Here is an 18,653-nt window from a genome sequence, read left to right as displayed (position 1 = left end):
GGGTGAGCTCAGTGTCACAGCAGGGAGGCATTCTGATCATGAAACTGAGCTTCTGGAATGACACCACCAGGTAGCACCTTTTTCCTCTTCACCCAAAGCCACCTTTGCTCCAATAGATGGCTCTGGGCTGTGGCTTGTCTTGGAGCTGGCTTTTAAATCTGGAAAAGGAGGGGCGCCTGGGTGGCTCAGTGGGTTAAGCCGCTGCCTTCGGCTCAGGTCAGGATCTCAGGGTCCTGGGATCGAGTCCCGCATCGGGCTCTCTGCTCAGCAGGGAGCCTGCTTCCCTCTCTCTCTCTCTGCCTGCCTCTCCATCTACTTGTGATTTCTCTCTGTCAAATAAATAAATAAAATCTCCAAAAAGAAAATTAAATAAATAAATAAATCTGGAAAAGGAGACTAGAAATACCTGTCTCCCATCAAGGATGGAGAAGTCCAGCCATATATCTGGAAGTCCATTAAGAGCTGGGGCAGAGGAGCCAAAGTATTATTGGCAATTTGTTTCCTCCTTAGCCCTTAAAACTGAATGCTCTGAGCATTCACGAGGAAAGGCATCACCGTCTGCCACTCAAAGATTGGAGGTGAAGGTACATTTGCTCATTTCCAGGATGACCCCGCCTCTTTCAAACGGGGACAGGGTGGAGGGGGCACACGGGCTCCCACACTTTGCCTGCGGAATTCCCACCTTCCATCAGCACGGAGCTTTCACATGCCCTAGCTTCAAAATCGTCATGAGTCAATAGTTGTCCTCTGTGTCCCCCAAAAGAGGAAGAGGCCTTTATTGAGCACCAACTGTGTACTGGGTACTGTGGAAAGCACTTCCCAGGTCCCAGAAAACATCCCCTCCTCCAGCTCTGCTCTCTGTGTATAAACTCTGAACTCAGTTCAGGTGACCTGGAGGTATGCCTGCTTTTGATTCCAGGGCTGAAAGTGATCCTTTGGACGATGACTAGTATTTGCTGGCAAGAGGAAAACCTCAGCTGGGAAATCTGGAGGTTAGGGTCTGGTCACGACTCTGCTGTTAATGGGCTGGGGAGCTCTGGGCAGTGCCTTCTAGCCCTGTACTGTAAACACATGGATGAGCCTCTGAGCTCCCCCAACCCCCGCCATGACTCAGCCCCCAGGGCTTTGCACACAGGCTCTTTCCTGAGCTGGGGTGCCTTTTCCCCCACCTCCTCCTGGCAAGCTATGACTCCTTCTCCAGATCCTTTGTCAGCATACACCTCCTCCCTAAACCCATTATAACACATACTTCTTGGTGAAGCATTTCTTATCAAATTTTTTTAAAGATTTTATTTATTTATTTGACAGAGAGAGACACAGTAACAGAGGGAACACAAGCAGGGGGAGTAGGAGAAGGAGAAGCAGGCTTCCCGGTGAGCAGAGAGCCCAATGTGGGGCCCCATCCCAGGATCCTGGGACCATGACCTTAGCCGAAGGTAGACCCTTAATGACTGAGCCCCCAGGCACCCCTCTTATCAATTTTCTTAAGGGCAGGTCTTGGGTGCCCTCTTGCCAAGACTTGGCACACAGTAGGTGCTCAATAAAAGCGTGCTGAATTGCACAACATCGAAGTCCCCTCCCTTAGTCCTCCACACTGGATGAGCACACTCTGCAGAGGGCTGTTATACTTCAGATGGTTTGAACCCCTCCTCATGAAAGCTGCAAGGTGAAAAACAGCAGAAGCCTCGAGAGACACTCAGGCCTTGGGAACCGAAGGAGGCTTGAAACACGTCATCTCACCCAACAGCTGACGATGAGACCTTGCGGTCACCATTACTCACCCACCCGCCACAGGCTCTTCTGTTCTTTTTATAACTGCAGACAGCTGAGGCCAGTAGGCCCTCCACCTGCCCCCGCATTTATGCTCTACAGGCCTCCCGGAGGTGATTTTTGGCAAGGCCTCCAGATCAATTAGCTAAGCCAGGGCTGAGAAGTTGGGAGGTTTGTGGGGTGGGAACCAGGTCAGAAATCCCTCCCAGCCACCAAAGAGCTACTTCAGGTCAGCGGAGCCCAGCCTTGGGCAGAGGGGTTGCCAAGAGCTGTGGGAAGACCAGGTCGTGGAGAGAGCAAAGTGCATGGGGCAATTAAAGCACAGGGTGAAGACCCAGATCCGGAGCGGGCTAAAAAAAGGGCCATAGATTGCATGTTACAAGCTGGGTGCTCTCCCAAGTCCACCCCAGCTGGCCCAGAGAAAGCTTCCTCCCACCCGGCCACAACTGACCTCCACCGAATGTTCCAAAGAGGTCCATGTACATCTCCAGCCCCGTGGCCCAGAGAGCACAGCAGCTAAGAGATGAGCCCTTCCAGGAGGCAGACAGACCCTGTGACCTCAAAGCTCACCACTGAGCCCTGAGTGCCAGGGGGACTCAGAAGACTGGGCCCTCCATCGATCCCTGGGGAGTGGCTTTTGAAGGGACACCCCTATCAGAAGGGAAATGGCCCAGAAAGCCAAACACAAGCCACAGATTAGCTCCAAGTCTACATGGGTTTATCGGTCACCAGGAGTCATGTCAGGAGTTGCTGCCCCTCATGAGCTTGGGGGTCGAGCAACCCTGTGGCAGCCTGGGCCAGGCTGGATCCGCCCAGAGCCATCAGCTGCCAGTTCCGGGGACTCCTCGGTCCTTCCTCCTCGACCTCGCTACAGGAGCGTGAGCGACAGCTAAGGAGACACTCAGGCTGCTTGCTCCCCTCTGACCTCCAGCTCCACAGCCTCAGTAACAAGAAGGACAAGGAGGGACCCTTTCTTCTCAGCCCTCCGCCGCCACCGAGGGGAGCAGTATCCATGGGGTGTTGTATCCCTCGTCATGGTCCCCACGGGGCTCTCGCTCTTCCCTCTCCCAGAAAGCCACATCTCTAGCACCCACTCTCATCACCAGAACCGTAAAGAGTCACAAAGGTCTGAGATGTTGCCCTCCTTGTAGGCTCACCCTCTTTGCTGGAGAAAGACTTGAAATGCCCGGGTCAGAAACCAAAGATTCTGTTGTTCATGGTGTGGCGGGCTGAGCAAGCCTCTCATTCCCTCATGCCAAGTCTCACAGGGCCAAGTTGGAGGCGGGCCCTGGGGACTGCTGGGCCCACGGTGGGTTGGTGTCGCAGCTGAGGAACCCCACGCTTAGGAAATGCCTGTTTTCTAAGGGAGGTGTTAGCAAACACCTCCTGGAGAGAGGTACAGTCAATACCTTCCAGGGCCATCTGCTTTGCAAAAGTCCTCAAAAATGTGGTCCAGAACCAAAGCTATTCAGGAGACGAACAGAGACTGCTTAGAATCACATCCCAACAGATATGGTGGAGATGATGCACACGTGTGAGCTGAGCAGGAGGAGGCTACCTGCCTCCTTAGGTGCAAGGGCAGCACAGAGCTACATCCTTTTCTCCCTTGGCTGAGCCCTGCAGAACAGCGAAAAGCTGGGTCTGAGACACCCAGGGGAAGGCTGGTGGGGGAACAAGTTGCCCGGGGTCCAAGAGAGGGAAGGAGTCTGCAGAACGGACATCAGAGTAATAAGGGGAGCCCTGGAGCCCAGCTTGTGACTTAGGTGACCTGTTTGTGTCCACCCCCGAAGGACCCCTACCCTTGAGACTTCCTTCACTGCTTGACCCTAGCAATAGAGAAGATTCCCGGGAATCCAGAGCTCATCCAGCCAGTAGGAAGCCCAGAGCTCTAAATTTAGCCCAGAGGTTAAAGCCTTGGGCCCAAGTGTCAGACCAGCCCCAGGTTCAAGGCCAGTGTTGCTGCAGACCCAGAGCAAGACACCTCACCTCCCAAGTGCCTCGCTTTCCTTCTGTGTAAAATTGAAAGACTAGAGGTACCTACTCATGAGAGATCTTGTAAAGATTAACCCACCAATCCATGGCAAGTGCTAAGCTATCACGGAGTGGCAGCACCATGAATGGTGACTACTGGTCCCCCCAGCAATTGTTCTGGAGGGAAAATTAAAGGCAGAAAGTGGAGATGGACCAGCCAAGGTCCCACAGCAAGAGAACATAAGCTGTGGTGTTCCGACCCAGGTCCCCCAGCCTCCCTCCCAGGTCTCCCACACCGACTGGGGCTGCCCGATCCACCAGCCCCACCTCCCTCCTTCCACCCCTTGTCTCCCACCTCAGCCGCCTGGCACCCTCCACCCTGGGTGGTCGACACCTCGCCAAGGGGATTCCACACACACTGTCCTCAGTTCATCCCATCAAATGCACAGCCCAGAAGGGCTTCAGAAAAGTCCACAATGCTTGTGACTTGTGGAACATTTCTTAACCCCCTTTGATCCTCAGTTTCCCTATCTACAAAAATGGGAAAATCACCAAGCTGTTTATGGGACTGTGATGAGGATTGCTCTAAGCAGAGTACTTACATACTCTGTGCGCATGTACTCAGTGCCTGGCACATGGTAAGGACTCAGCCAAAGTCAGCTGTTCTTCTGACTGCATTTAGGGTTATTATCCTAAAAGAAGACACCCTATCTGGGAGCTTTGCGGATTCTGTGCTCCAAATGAGACCTGGGGTTGGGGGGGGGGGTGCTGACCATGATGAAATGATTCACCCATGTGTTTCTGTCAGAAAGGCCTGGAAGCAGAGCGAGTGCTTAGTGCCACAACCAGGGAAGGACACGGCGAGCACCAGCTGGACTCAGCTCTCTGGGGTCCCTCCGGGGTCCATCACCAGAGTGAGATGACCACAACATGCGCAGCTGTCTGATGGAGGCCCCCACTGCACTCTATCACACTCACCATGACCCCATATGATCTGCTGGGCAGGTAGGGGTCAGTCCTGTTTACAGAGGTGAGAAAAGGCTCACCTCTGGGACATGGTTCCATGGGTCCGGAACTGGAACCCAGCCAGCAGAGCACCCCAGGTCCCCCCAGGGGCAGGGGCCACCGTGGGGCCAGAGCCCGCTGGCTCAGCAGCACCTAGAGGGGCTCCGGCCCACTGCTCACAGCTCAGGGTAAGCGTGGGCTGGGTGCATGGCAGGGGTCACCAGCTTGTCCTGGTTGACCCAGCTTCTCCGGTTTGGGCACTGCCATTCCCTGTCCTGGGCACACTGGGATGGTGGGCCACACGCTTGTGACCCAGACCCACTGGCTTCAGATGGGGTGCATTCCCTTCCAGAGCACCCCTGGGTGGCCTCAGTGGAGCCATTCTCCACTCCTGCTCTGCACCCCACCCTAGATCCACAGTTGTCTAGGAGACCTCCCCGTGCACTAGGAGGGCCCATGTGGCCCAGTCAGCAGTGGGGAGGTTGAGAGGAAGAAGCTATAGGGACCTGTCCCATCCACTCCCTTTACAGGCTCCGCTTTCCATGAGCTAGTGTTCCCCCCTCCCTGCACCCCATCTCTGCAGATCCATGCTTCTTCTAGACATTGGCCTCCTGCAGGCTGCCCTACTCCCTGGTGGGGGAGAGCAAGGATGCGACCAGCCACCAGTGCTTGGGCTCCTTCCGGGGGAACACATGGTGCTTCCAGCACCCTAATGTCCCCTGCATCCTCTGCCATAACCCCTTGCGACAAGGTGCCCTTCAGCACCTGCCCCTGGCCCTCCCCAGCTGCCAGCATTACCTGACCAGGGCCACAGCCAGCTGTCGTGAGGAAGTGGCCCAGGATTTGGCTGCAAGCATCCATAATGATTGCCAGGTCCGGCTGGACAAAGCCCAGGTGCCCATGGGACCATGGCCATAGCTGGCCCCACTCCAAGGCAGCCAACCTTGAGGCCCTGAAGACATGACAGGACCAGTACAACTTCAACACAAACTTGGTGGTGTCTCACATCTATAGGCTGTCAGGCACAAGGGAGAGGCCTGATGGATGGCTGGCAGGGGCAGACTGAGTGCTTAATGCCATGTCTGTCCCTGTTAGATGCTCAAGACAGTAGTTTTTAATCTGACCTTTCATCCCCAATATCTACAGTAGGCAGCTCCCCTCACTCCCAGCTCCCTGGGCCCCATGATTCTGTACCTTCTAGATGCGTAGCTCCTAATTGGCGCCCTTCCCAAATTGGACATTTATCACTTAGGCATGGATGGTGGTTGGACAGGGGCAGTGTGGCAGGCCATGGGAGAGATGGGGCGGGTCTGGCCCAAGATGCTGGCCACAGGTTAGGAAAGGGCAGCCTCTCTGAGAAGAAGCTGGGCGAATGTGCTAGCAGTCCCCAGCAGTCAGGGGAGAGGCTAGGAAGAGAAGGAGGAGCACATAAAGACGACCCCAGTGACTGGGGGTGGGCGGGAAGTATCCCCTGAAATGGAGAAGAAAAGATCAGGAGGGAGGAGGAACGGCTCCTTTGGAACAAAGTCACGAAAGTGAGTTTGAAGTTTCTGAGACAACCAAGTGGCCCACGCCCGGCACGCAGGGAGTACCCGTGCCTGGCATTCCTGGGCAACGAGAGATCTGAGAATCATCAGTCTCTGGGTGGCAGCGGAAGCCATGGGGGTTGCTGGGCTGACTTTGGGGCGAGCGCAGTCGGAAGAGAGGCTCGTTGGTGAAATTAAAACAACACGGACTCCCAGCAGCTGAGGTCCTCAGAGAGAGTTTTCTCACTCCTGGGCAATTCACTGACTGTCTTACTGAACAGGATTGATTTTTAATCCCTTCTGTACGTAACTCCACAGCTCCTGTGTGCCAGGGACTTAACTCATCCTCGAAACACTTTCTCCCAGTAGGATCCTGAGTCCTTCTGTAAAGGGCACTTCCAGTGACTTCCCCTCCTCTCCAAGGTGGATGGATATGAAAATTTCATCTCCGTCTTGTCCCTTGCCAAACCCTGGTGTTTGGGGCTCTTTGCTTTTATCTTTCAACTTTGGGGCATGAAAATTTTCAATTATATACAAAAGCAAAGAGTATAATAAACCTTCGTGTACCCATAAACCATCTTTAATAATTAACTTGTAGCTAATCTCCTTCATTTATACACTCCCCACTCCCCTACACACACACACACACACACACACACACATGCTCCATCCTCACTGGATTATACTGAGGAAAATTACAAAATGTTCAGTGTGTATCTCTAAAATATAAAATCTCTTTAAAGAACGTAAATTTCTTTTTGAAGGGTAATATATGTATACTGAAAAGTGCACGAAGAGCACAGGCTCAAGAAATATGAGAAATATATACCCCTGGGGCGCCTGGGTGGCTCAGTGGGTTAAGCCTCTGCCTTTGGCTCAGGTCATGATCTCAGGGTTCTGGGATCAAGTCCCACATAGGGCTCTCTGCTCAGTAGGGAGCCTGCTTCTCCCCCTCACCACCCCGCTTGCCTCTCTGTCTACTTGTGATCTCTGTCTGTCAAATAAATAAATAAAATCTTTTTTAAAAGAGAGAGAAATATATACCCTTACCTCATGTAAGTACTTCCCGCACCAAGCAATAAAGCACCGCGAGCTCCCTAGATGACCCTCCCCTGTAGTTTTCCCCTCCTTAACCCTTCATAAAATCACCACCATTCTGACCTCTGCCACGGGAGATTAGTTTTCCCTATTTTAAACTTGATATACATAGTATCATACAGTTCATATTCTGCTGTGTCTGGTTTCCTTCACTCAACATTTTACACGCACGAGTCACCCATCAGTGTTTCCTGTATTGGTTGTTGGCTGCATTTTGTTGCTGTGTAGAATTCCACATACTACCGTTCATTCAGCCATCCTATTATTAGTAGACACTGGAGTGGTTTCCATCTGGACTGTTAGAAATAGCATTGCTATGACCATTCTTGTACGCAGCTTTGGTTGGACAGAGCAATCGTTTCTACGGGGTATGTTCCCAGGATCAGGATTACCTCACCATAGGATATATGTATGTTAATCTTTAAAAGATACTTCTAAATAGTCATCTAAATGGTTGGACCATGGGTCATCTGCCTTTCTCTTATGGATTTGTAGAAGCTTATTTATATTCTGAATTTTAATCCTTTGTTGGACCTGTCTATTAAAAACAGTTTCTTCCGGGGTGCCTGGGTGGCTCAGTTGGTTAAGCAACTGCCTTCAGCTCAGGTCATATCCTGGAGTCCTGGGATGAGTCCGGCATCAGGCTCCCTGCTTGGTGGGGAGTCTGCTGCTTCTCCCTCTGACCCTCCCTCTTCTCATGCTCGTGCGTGCGCTCTCTCTCTCTCTCTCTTGTTCTCTCTCTCAAATAAATAAATAAAATCTTTAAAAAAAAAAAAAAAGGTTTCTTCTGTGGCACTTGGGTGGCTCAGTTGGTTGAGTGTCTGACTCTTGATGTCAGCTCAGGTCTTGATCTCAGGGTTGTGAATTCAAGCCCCATGTTGGACTCCATGCTGGGCTTGGAGCCTACTTAAAAAATTAAAAAAAAAAAAAAAAAGGATTTCTAATGCTTTACTGTCTCTTGCTCTTTACTCTCTTCATATCTCTTCATGAACAGAAATTTTTCATTTTCATAAACTCTAATTTATCCATTTTTCCTTTAGTAAACCTTTTTAAATCCTATTTAATAAATCTTTCCCTCACCAAGGTCTTACAGATAATATCTTATGTTGTCTTTTTGAAGCTTTACTATTTTTTTCATTTAATTCTACCTATATCTAGAACTTATTTTTACATGAGGTACAGTAAGATTCAACATGTATGTCTTTCCTACATGGGTATTCAAATTTCATATATCATTTATTGAGAAAAACATTCGTTCACTGTATTTCAGTGACACATTTCTCAGAAACTGGTAATCATATATGTGTGTCTGTTTCTGGACCCTGTTCTATCCATTGGTCTATTTTTCTGTATGTCTGACAACACCTTATTGACTCCATTGCTATAGCTTTACAGTAAGACTTTATATTTGGTGGTAAAAGTTTTCCATTCCAGCTTTGTTCTTCCTCTATATATTGTTGACTATCCTTGGCATTTTGCATTTCCATATAGATTTTAGAATTGGCCCATAAATTTCCATATTAAAACAGAATTTTGTAGAATTGCATTTTATCTATAGATCAAACTGGGAAGCAATGACTCCTCTACAACCTTCACTCTTCTAATTCATGAACATGGTATATCCCTCCATTACATTATTTACCTCAGTACCATTTCTGAAGATTTTTGTACTTCATTAAACTTTTTCCTAGGAATTTCATGTACTATGATGTTATGTTAAATTGAATCATTTTTTAAAAACTTATTTTATAATCATTGCAGGTACGCTGACTTGGAGACCAGGGACATTGCTAATTTATTGTTAATCCAATATTTTATTATTAGATTCTTTTCAATATTCAATGTACTCAATACATCATTTTCATAAAGTGATAATTTTTTCTTTCTTTCCAACTATATGCCTTTATTTCCTTTTCTTGCTTACTGTACTAACTACAACCTCCAATATAATGCTGAACAAAATTGGTGAAAGGAAACACACTTGTCTTGTTCCCATTTTCCAAGGAAAAGCTTTTACTATGTCACCATTAAGTATGATGATAGGTGTATATCTCGTCTATTTTTAGATTATTAGGAGTTTTTATCATGAATGGGTATTAAATTGCAAGAAGTGCTTTTCATATACCTAAAATGGGTCTATTATCCAGAATATATAAACAACTTTTACAACCCAACAATAAGAAAAATAACTTACTTTTTAAAGAGGCAAAGTACTTGAATAGACATTTTTCCAAAGAAAGTATACACAATGACCAATAAGCACATGAAAAGATCTTCAACATCATTAGACCTTAGGAAAATGCAAATCAAAACCACGATGAGAGGCCATTTTACATGCACTAGGATGGTATAACCAAAATGACAAATGACTACAAATGTTGACTAGGTTGTAGAGAAATTGGAACATTCATGTAGTGTTGGTGGGAATCTAAAATGGTGCATCTACTTTGGAAAATGGTTGGGCAATTCCTCAAAAAGTTAAACCTGGAGTTACCATATGACCCAGCAATTCTACACCCACAAGGAGTGAAAATGTAGATCCACACAAAATTCTTGTACAGGAATGCTGATAGCTCCATTGTTCATAGTAGTCAAAAAGTGGAAACAATTTTGATCAACTGATAATTAAATGAACAAAATGTTGTATAACTATACAGTGGAATATTATTTAGACATAAAAAGATTATAGTACTAATAAGTGTTACTATATGGACAAACTTTGAAAGCCTGTGCTAATTAAATGTCCCAGGACACACAAGAATACATATACTTGTCATATGATTCCATTTGCATGAAATTTCCAGAATAGGCAAACCCGTAGAGAGGGAAAGTGGATCAGTTGTTGCCAGGGACTGGCACAGGGAAGGGAGGAGAGAATGGGGAGTGACTGTTAATGGATATGAAGTTTCTTTTTAGGGTAATGAAAATGTTCTGACACAAGATAGTAGTGAAGAGACTACTAAATTTTACACTTCAAAAAAGTGACTTTTATGGTTTGTATATCTTAATTTTAAAAAAAATCAAAAACAGACTTACAACTGTTATGTAGCATTAAATTGATTTATAATCCAAATTATTCTTTATATTCTCTCAGGAAGGCATAACATCGGAGACAATTGACCCGGAATAAAACAGTTGATTTCTATATAAAGACAGTATTTTATACAACAACAACAATAAAAGGAAAAACATTTTTTTCTAGGTTTGGGATTATTCAGACATTTTATTTCTTTCCATGTTAATTTTGGTAAGCTATTACTTTAAGGAAATGTATTGATTTTATTTATATTGGCAAATTTATTGGTATACAATTATTCATAATAACTTGTGATTGTTTTAATGTATGTAGGCTCTGTACCAATAGCACTTTTTCATTCCTGATGTCATCGAGTTGTGCCTTTTCCCTTTCTTTGTCTATATTAGTCTTTCTAAGGGTTCATAAACTTTATTTATCATTTTAAAAACCAAGCTATGAACTATTGGTTTTCTTATTGTATATTTTCTCTCAGTTTCATCAATTTCTTCTCTTCATTATTTCCTTCCCACACTGTTTGGATTTAATCTGTTGTCCTTTTTAACACCTGGAAATGGTTATTTTGATTATTGATAGTAAATATTTCTCTCCTGTTTTGATGTATGCGTTTATGGCTATAAATTTTCCTCTAAGCATGGTGTTAACTGCATCCCATATATTTTGGTATGTCCTGTTATTATTATCATCCTGTTGAAAGTATTTTTCTTTTTTTTTTTCTTTTTTTTTTTTTTTAATTTTATTTATTTATTTGAAAGACGGAGATCACAAGTAGGCAGAGAGGCAGGCAGAGAGAGAGAGAGAGGGAAGCAGGCTTCCTGCGGAGCAGGGAGCCCGATGCGGGGCTCGATCCCAGGACCCTGAGATCATGACCCGAGCCAAAGGCAGCAGCCCAAACCACTGAGCCACCCAGGCGCCCCTGTTGAAAGTATTTTTCAATTTATTCCTTGACTTGGGGTTATTTTAAAAGAATTTAAATCCCAAACATTTGGGAATTTTGTTTTTTGTTCATAGAATTGATTCTAGCTTAATCCACTGAGTCATGGAATATTGATTATAAAATTTCAACCTTTAGAAATTGAATTCATTTTCTAGACTTATTTTATGGCCCATTATATGGCCAATTTAGAGAAATACTTAATGTGCACTGGAAAAGAAGATATATTTCTTTAGCACATGGATGCAATGCTCTATACACCTCAATAGGTCATGCTTAGCAATCGTGCTGTTCAAATCTTCTTTATCAATACCGATTTTATTGTCTACTTACTTCATCAGTCACAGAGAGACAGAGGGTAAAGTTTTTCACTATTACTCTGTCCCGCTTCTTCAGTTTTCTTCTTTAGGTTCTCTTTTACATGGAGGTTAGATCTTCTCTGTCTTCCATATCTATCACTTTCTCCCATATCTTTTCTTTTTCACTTCCCAGTTTATTTTTATTGCTTTTTAATTTTCCTCCTTTTCATCTACTTCTCTTAGGATATTATTTGTGTTATTTTTTCACTCTTGTATTTACTCTAATTTTTTCATTTCTGAAATGGTTTTTCTTTTTAGAAAAGAAAGATTGTCTTTCTTAATTATATGTGATCTCTTTTCAAGTCTTCTTTTTGTTCAATCACCTCATTTATGAATTTTTATAATCCTGAGTTAAGCTTTGATTTCATAGCTTCCATCATTAAAAAAATTATTTTAGCTCATTTTGAAATATTAAATTAAAATTTTCATTTGTTTTGTGAGCAAGTCTTTCTAGGGGCCATCATGATCTGATGGCCTGTTATTATGCTCATTCATCTCTTTTCTTATAAGAACTCTGAATGGAGCTGGGTTCCTTCTCTGCAATCCTGTTCTGTTACTCAAGTTTAAGTGAGATAAGCTTCCTTGTACTCTTAAGTGGGGAGAAAGGGAGAGGATTTCTTGGCCAAGATTCATGACTCTAGGGCTCCATCTTCTGTTGTACTGAAAAATGTTTTTGATAGGGGCTTCAGAGGAGCTTGAGAACTGTTTCCTTCTTTACTTTCCCCTACTGTGTGTGTGTGTTTGTGTTTGTGTATGTGTGTGTGTGTGTGTGTGTGTGTGTGTGTGTGTGTGTATGTATGTGTGCATTGTACATGCAGATGTTCACAGAAACTGGGGTCTCCTACTCTATCTGGATCTTCTCTCTACTTGGCTCTGCCCTGTCTTGTTTATTTCCAGCCATTTCCCCTCAGTGTAGGGCTTTGTTGTAGAAGAGATATTTGGCTGATGAGTTTCAACATTTCATAGGGGGCATGGCATGTGCTCTTGGGAGGACTAATTTACATCATGACTGTAAAGCACTCCCCAGGGTGCCTGGCAGATGGTATTAGACATAGGATATTTATAGTAGTTACAATTATTAATGCCTACCCCCCTTGCACCATACATACTAGTCCTACCCCTAAACACACCTACTCCTAAACACTCTCTCTTTCTCGCTTCCATGCCTCTGCTCTTGCTATTCCTTTCCCTGAAAAACTTCTGCACAATCCCAGTCACCTGTCAATCCTTCCAGAGCATCCTATTCTGGTTATAGGTGTGGGTTATCTGGACCCTGCCCCCACTCTGGACCACAGCAGCTCCTCATTTCTAAGCCACACATCCCAAACCTCGTCTAAGATTTTATGCCAATTCCCTAACTTACATTTAGATTTTTCATTCGATGCCACATATAATACCTCTTAATCGCCACAGCAAAACCCTGATTATAGGCCTAATTGGGTAGATAAATTATTGGCCTTTTTTTACATATATGGACACAGGGGTTGAAAGAGATTAGATACTTATCCCAAGGTTGATTGTTGGTTGTGCTAAAGCAGATGTTTTGACCAGACTTTCTGATGCCCAAGATGATAAGATGATCATGGTGTTACAACTTTATGGATTGTAGTCTCCATTAAGGATGGAGTCCTGGCTTATATGCCTTTGTAAATCATCAGTTCCCAGAAGCACCTGGCACACAGTAGGTGCTCAGCAAAGACTTCATCGTTAACCACAGTAAGTGAATGTGCATTGTACATTGTGCTACGTAAATGTACAGGGCCATGGGGTTTTAGGAAAAAACTTTTCTAGCTGAAAGGCAGATGGAAAAGTCTCAGACACTGCTCAATTTCTTCCAAAAAGTCATTAGTCAGACTCTTACTCAGAATTTTTTTTTTCCTTTTTTCCATTCAGGTTTGAACTCAGTGAGATGTTTATGTTTTCACAAACCCTTGGCCACTAATAACTCATCGCAAAACTCCCAGACATGGCCAGGCACAGCGCTGAGAACATTCACAAAAGTCACACCAGCTTTCTGAGCTCTATTATCTGAGGCCACCACTCTCACAGAGAAATCCCAGACCAACTGTTCTTTAATAGAAATATCAGAAAATTGAATGCTCGCTGATGAGTTAGAAACCCAATTTTTCCAGACATTGGAATTTCACTTGGATGTGGATTTACTAGGCAGCTCACATACAGCTGGGCTCCTTAGAAGGCACTGGCCTTGAGCCAGAAAACCAGGGTTTGGTCCCTGCTCTGCCCCTTGTTAGCTATGTAATGTTGGGCAAGTACCCCTTCTTGTGGGTTCTCTGGTTTTTTGTTTTTTGTTTTTTTTTTTTTTTTTTTCATTTAAAAAATAATCAGGGGTGTGTGTCAGGGGTAACAACATTCTGCTCGTATCACAACATTGTTAGGCATAGACAAAACAATGCATGTGGAGGTCTTTGTAAGCTAAAAAGTCTGTGCCATACAAAGTCACGAGGGTAAGCCATAGGAGGCCATTGGAAAGGCTGCGCTGGCATTTTTCAGCAGCCATGATGGGACGGTTGAAGCTGATGGGTGAGCCAAGAAGGCAGCCTGGTAAAAGGGAAGAATGGAGCAGAGAAAGAAAAGGAGAGGAAGGTAATGTCATCGGAAAGAGAAATGCAGAGGGGACAGGAGGAGGGAGGAGCCTGATGTCTTTCCCAGAATGCGGGCACTGGGAGATTTCCACAGTAGGCTCCCCCTGATAGCAACCTCGTTATTTTAATGGATTTTTAAAAAGCAAGAGATTTGACTCCTACTGCTCATTTCCATAACATGTACGTTAGTAATCTAGAGTCTTGTTCTATTAGTCAATAGAGATTAATGTGGTGAGATACCCTGCAAACCAAGAGTATGACCAATGCCCTCTTAGTGCCACTTAAGTAGGGTCAATCTCACATAAAAATGTTGTCGGGGTGCCTGGGTGGCACAGTCAGTGAAGCGACCAACCTTTGTTTTCGACTCTGGTATTGATCTCAGGACTGTGAGATGGAGCCCAGCATGGGGCTCCACGCTCAGTGGGGAATCTGCTTGAGATTCTCTTCCTCTGCCTTTCTCCCCATAAAATAAAATAAAATATAAAATTGCTCATGCATTCTCTTTCACTCCCTCTCTCAAATAAAAATAAATCTTTTTTTTTTTTTTTTTTAATGTCAGCATGTAACCACCACGTGGATCATAGCCATCATCCACCATGGGTTAAAGGCTTCTTTGTTAAAACAGGAAGAAATTTCCCCTTCATCTAATGGTGTGTGAATTTACTGGTAGTTGCTATACTTACCAGTGTTCTGAATCTTTTGGAATGAAATAGAATAGAATAGTTTGTCTAGCACATAGTAGGTGATTAATAAACATTTATTTCATTCAAGATTATTGAATGAGGGGCGCCTGGGTGGCTCAGTGGGTTAAGCCGCTGCCTTTGGCTCAGGTCAAAATCTCAGAGTCCTGGGATCAAGTCCCGCATCGGGCTCTCTGCTCAGCAGAGAGCCTGCTTCCCTCCCTCTCTCTCTGCCTGCCTCTCCATCTACTTGTGATTTCTCTCTGTCAAATAAATAAATAAAATATTTTTTTAAAAAAAAATTATTGAGTAAAATATTTATTGAATAAACAATATTTTGTGAGATCAAATATTAGAGAATAATTCTTCCTAAAATCTACCCTGCTGCAAAAACACCTAGAAAGGCTGAGTTAAGTATGACACGTATCCAAAAGCACAGATGAAATTGAAAATCAGTAAGAACTATCCCAAGAGGTCAAAAACTGAAGAAATAAGAACTAGAGAGAAAAGCAGGCCGACCAGCCGTGGATATCCAGAGGCACACGCCAACCCAGGGAAACCAGATCCCGGGTTATGATGACCACAGAAGGAAAAGGCAATAATGTCTTGGGGAAGGGGGAGGGCAATGGGAGCTGAGATCACCCCACATAAAACTTAAATAAATTCTCCATGGGCTAATAATGTCAGTGAAAGCGTAGACTAGGAAAAAAAAAAAAAAAAGATCTATTTACTAGGAAAAGGAATCAAGAAAGACATTTATTTGTGTCCGTCGCAAATCTGAGTAGAAGGACAGAGACTCTCTTAAAATCTAATAACCCACAGACCTCCCTTCCCTACTTTTGTGGCTCAAATTTACACTGCTGGTCTAGGACAAACTATGCCACGCCAACAAATAAACATAAATAGGTAGGTGGGGAAAGCTGGGAGGTGTCTCAAAAAGAAAGTCCAAACCTGCTTTAGAAGAATATTCTTAGCCCAGGCTTTGCAGGATTGCCCCAGATAAGGAGCAGCCACACGGGAGCACGAAGCCCAGACTCCAGGCAAAACACACAGGGATACAATCCACTAGGAAAGCGGAGTCCACTGATACAACAAAATAAAAATCAGACGCACCAAAGTCTTTGGATATTGGCATGCCTAGATGTAAAATTTTCAATAAGTGTATTTGAATGTTTTAAAACTTTTTAAAGAGTCTAATCATGACATACAATCACAGAATTGAGAACAGAATGAAAACAGAGTCACCAATGTGGAACTGAGTGAAACAGAGATCTTGTGAATAAAAAATACATCACTGTAAGTCAAAATTAACTGAAGAAGAATCTAGAAGACCACACATTCTGTAGGTAAGATGGAGGGAAAACCAACTCACTTGTGAACTGCTTGTAGAGTGGAAACTGAATGCCAGCCCCATGGAGAGTGTATGTTTTGTGTGTGTGTATGGACAGAGACACTCTTCGATATGCATGTATATTTACACTATATATGTGTATGTATAAAGTATGTATAGATACATATGTGTATATGTGTATATATATATATGTAAATTGTGTGTGTGTGAGAGAGAGAATATATATTTTTATGTAGACTCCGCAACCAGCATGCAGCTCAATGTGGGGCTTGAACTCATGACCCTGAGATCAAGACCTGAGCTGAGATCAAGAGTCAGATGCTTAACCAACTGAGCCACCCAAGTGCCCCTGTGTGTGTGAACTTTTATATGCCTTATGCACAACAAAATTGAACACCCATAATGTCCTGATCCAGCAAATGCTTTATGTATGAGTTATTCAACTGCAACATTGTTTTTAAGAGCAAAAGACTATAAATAACTCAAAGGGACATCAGTGGGAGACTGGTCAAATACATTATGTTTCTTCTGTGAAAGAAACACTAGAAACTGATGAATCACAGACCTGTACCCCTGAAACAAATAACACAATATATGTTAATTTAAAAAAAGAAAGAAAGAAAGAAGTACTACGCAACCACCTAAAAAATAAGAGAATGAGGAAACTCCCTAATTTTGATAAGGAAAGATCTCCAAGGTATACCATATTAAAACAAAATAAAGCACAAAGCAAGATATAGAACATACTTCCTTTTATATAAGGAAGGGAGAAAATAAAATATTTTTACTAGTATTTACTTATATTTTTATGGGGGAAATAACTCTGAGAAGACACCAAAGAAACTAAAAAAGAAAAAGAAAAAAAGTGGCACCTGTGGAGGTAGGTTGGAAGAGGGCAGGAGGGAGGTTATTTTTTTTTTTTAAGATTTTCTTTATTTATTTGACAGAGAGAAAGATCACAAGTAGGCAGAGAGACAGGCGGGGTGGGGGCGCAGGGAAGCAGGCTCCCTGCTGAGCAGAGTGCCCAAGGCAGGGCTCGATCCCAGGACCCTGAGATCATGACCTGAGCCGAAGGCAGAAGCTTAACCCACTGAGCCACCCAGATGCCCCAGGAAGGAAGTTACTTACTAAATATATTTTTACATTGTTTGGATGTTTGCATCTTGTTAGATGCATGAGCTCATCTAAAAACTCCATGGATGGGACGCCTGCGTGGCTCAGTTGGTTGGACGACTGCCTTCGGCTCAGGTCATGATCCCGGAGTCCCGCGATCGAGTCGCGCATCAGGCTCCCAGCTCCATGGGGGGTCTGCTTCACTCTCTGACCTTCTCCTCGCTCATGCTCTCTCTCACTGTCTCTCTCTCAAATAAATAAATAAAATCTTTAAAAAAATAATAATAAACAATAAAAAATAAAAACTCCATGGATGGATTAAATCACAGATTCAACACAGAGAAAACAAGCATTAAGGAATTGGAACAAAGAAGTGGAGAAAAACCAAGGAGCACACCATAGAGACACACAAAAAGTAAGAAGCAAGAAAAAGAGTGTAACAGACAAGGAGGAGAGGGTGAGGGGGTCTTGTTGCATTCCTGCTGGGCATTCCTGCTGGGCGGACCACAAGGCAAAACTAGAGAGAGCCAAGGCGACGGGATATGCATCTAGAAAGATGCTTCCCAGAATGAGGAAAGATGTGAGTCCTCAGATTCAGGAAGAACAAACCCCAAAGAGGATAAATTAAGAAGAAAGTCATATCTAGATCTATACTGTGTAGTAAGCTTTCAAAAAATAAAAAATGAGAAGATCTTAGAAACAGTCCTTCCTCTGCCTCCCCCCCCATAGATGAATTCACTACACAGAATAACAGGTAAACAACAACCACAACGAAAGCCAGGAACAGCAAAATGACCTCAAAATGCCGAGAGGTGTCAACCATCAGGGACTTCAAAGTGTCAACTCGCTAAAATTATGATTCAAAACCAATAAAGACGTTTCAAGCAAACAGAAACTGAGAGCGGGTGCTGCCAGAGGCACTTCTAGTGCGTAGCACTTTTAAAGGAAAAAAAAAAATCTCAGGAAGCTCGGAGATCAAAGACTAAGGAGCAAAGAAATTGACAAATGTGTGAATAAATATAAGTAAATGTTGACAGCATCCAGAGATGGCACCCGTGACTAAGTCCATACAGGAAAAGGAAGAGCGAACAAAAGTCCCAGATGACAATACCCCTGAGGATGAGAAAGGGTGATTTTAGAGGACGGCATTCTAAGGTCACAAAATCCCTAGAAGGGAGAACGACGAGAAAACTTCGACCTTGCTACAAA

Source organism: Mustela nivalis (assembly GCF_964662115.1).
Source record: "Mustela nivalis genome assembly, chromosome: 2".
NCBI lineage: Eukaryota > Metazoa > Chordata > Mammalia > Carnivora > Mustelidae > Mustela > Mustela nivalis.
This window is presented reverse-complemented; position numbering follows the sequence as displayed.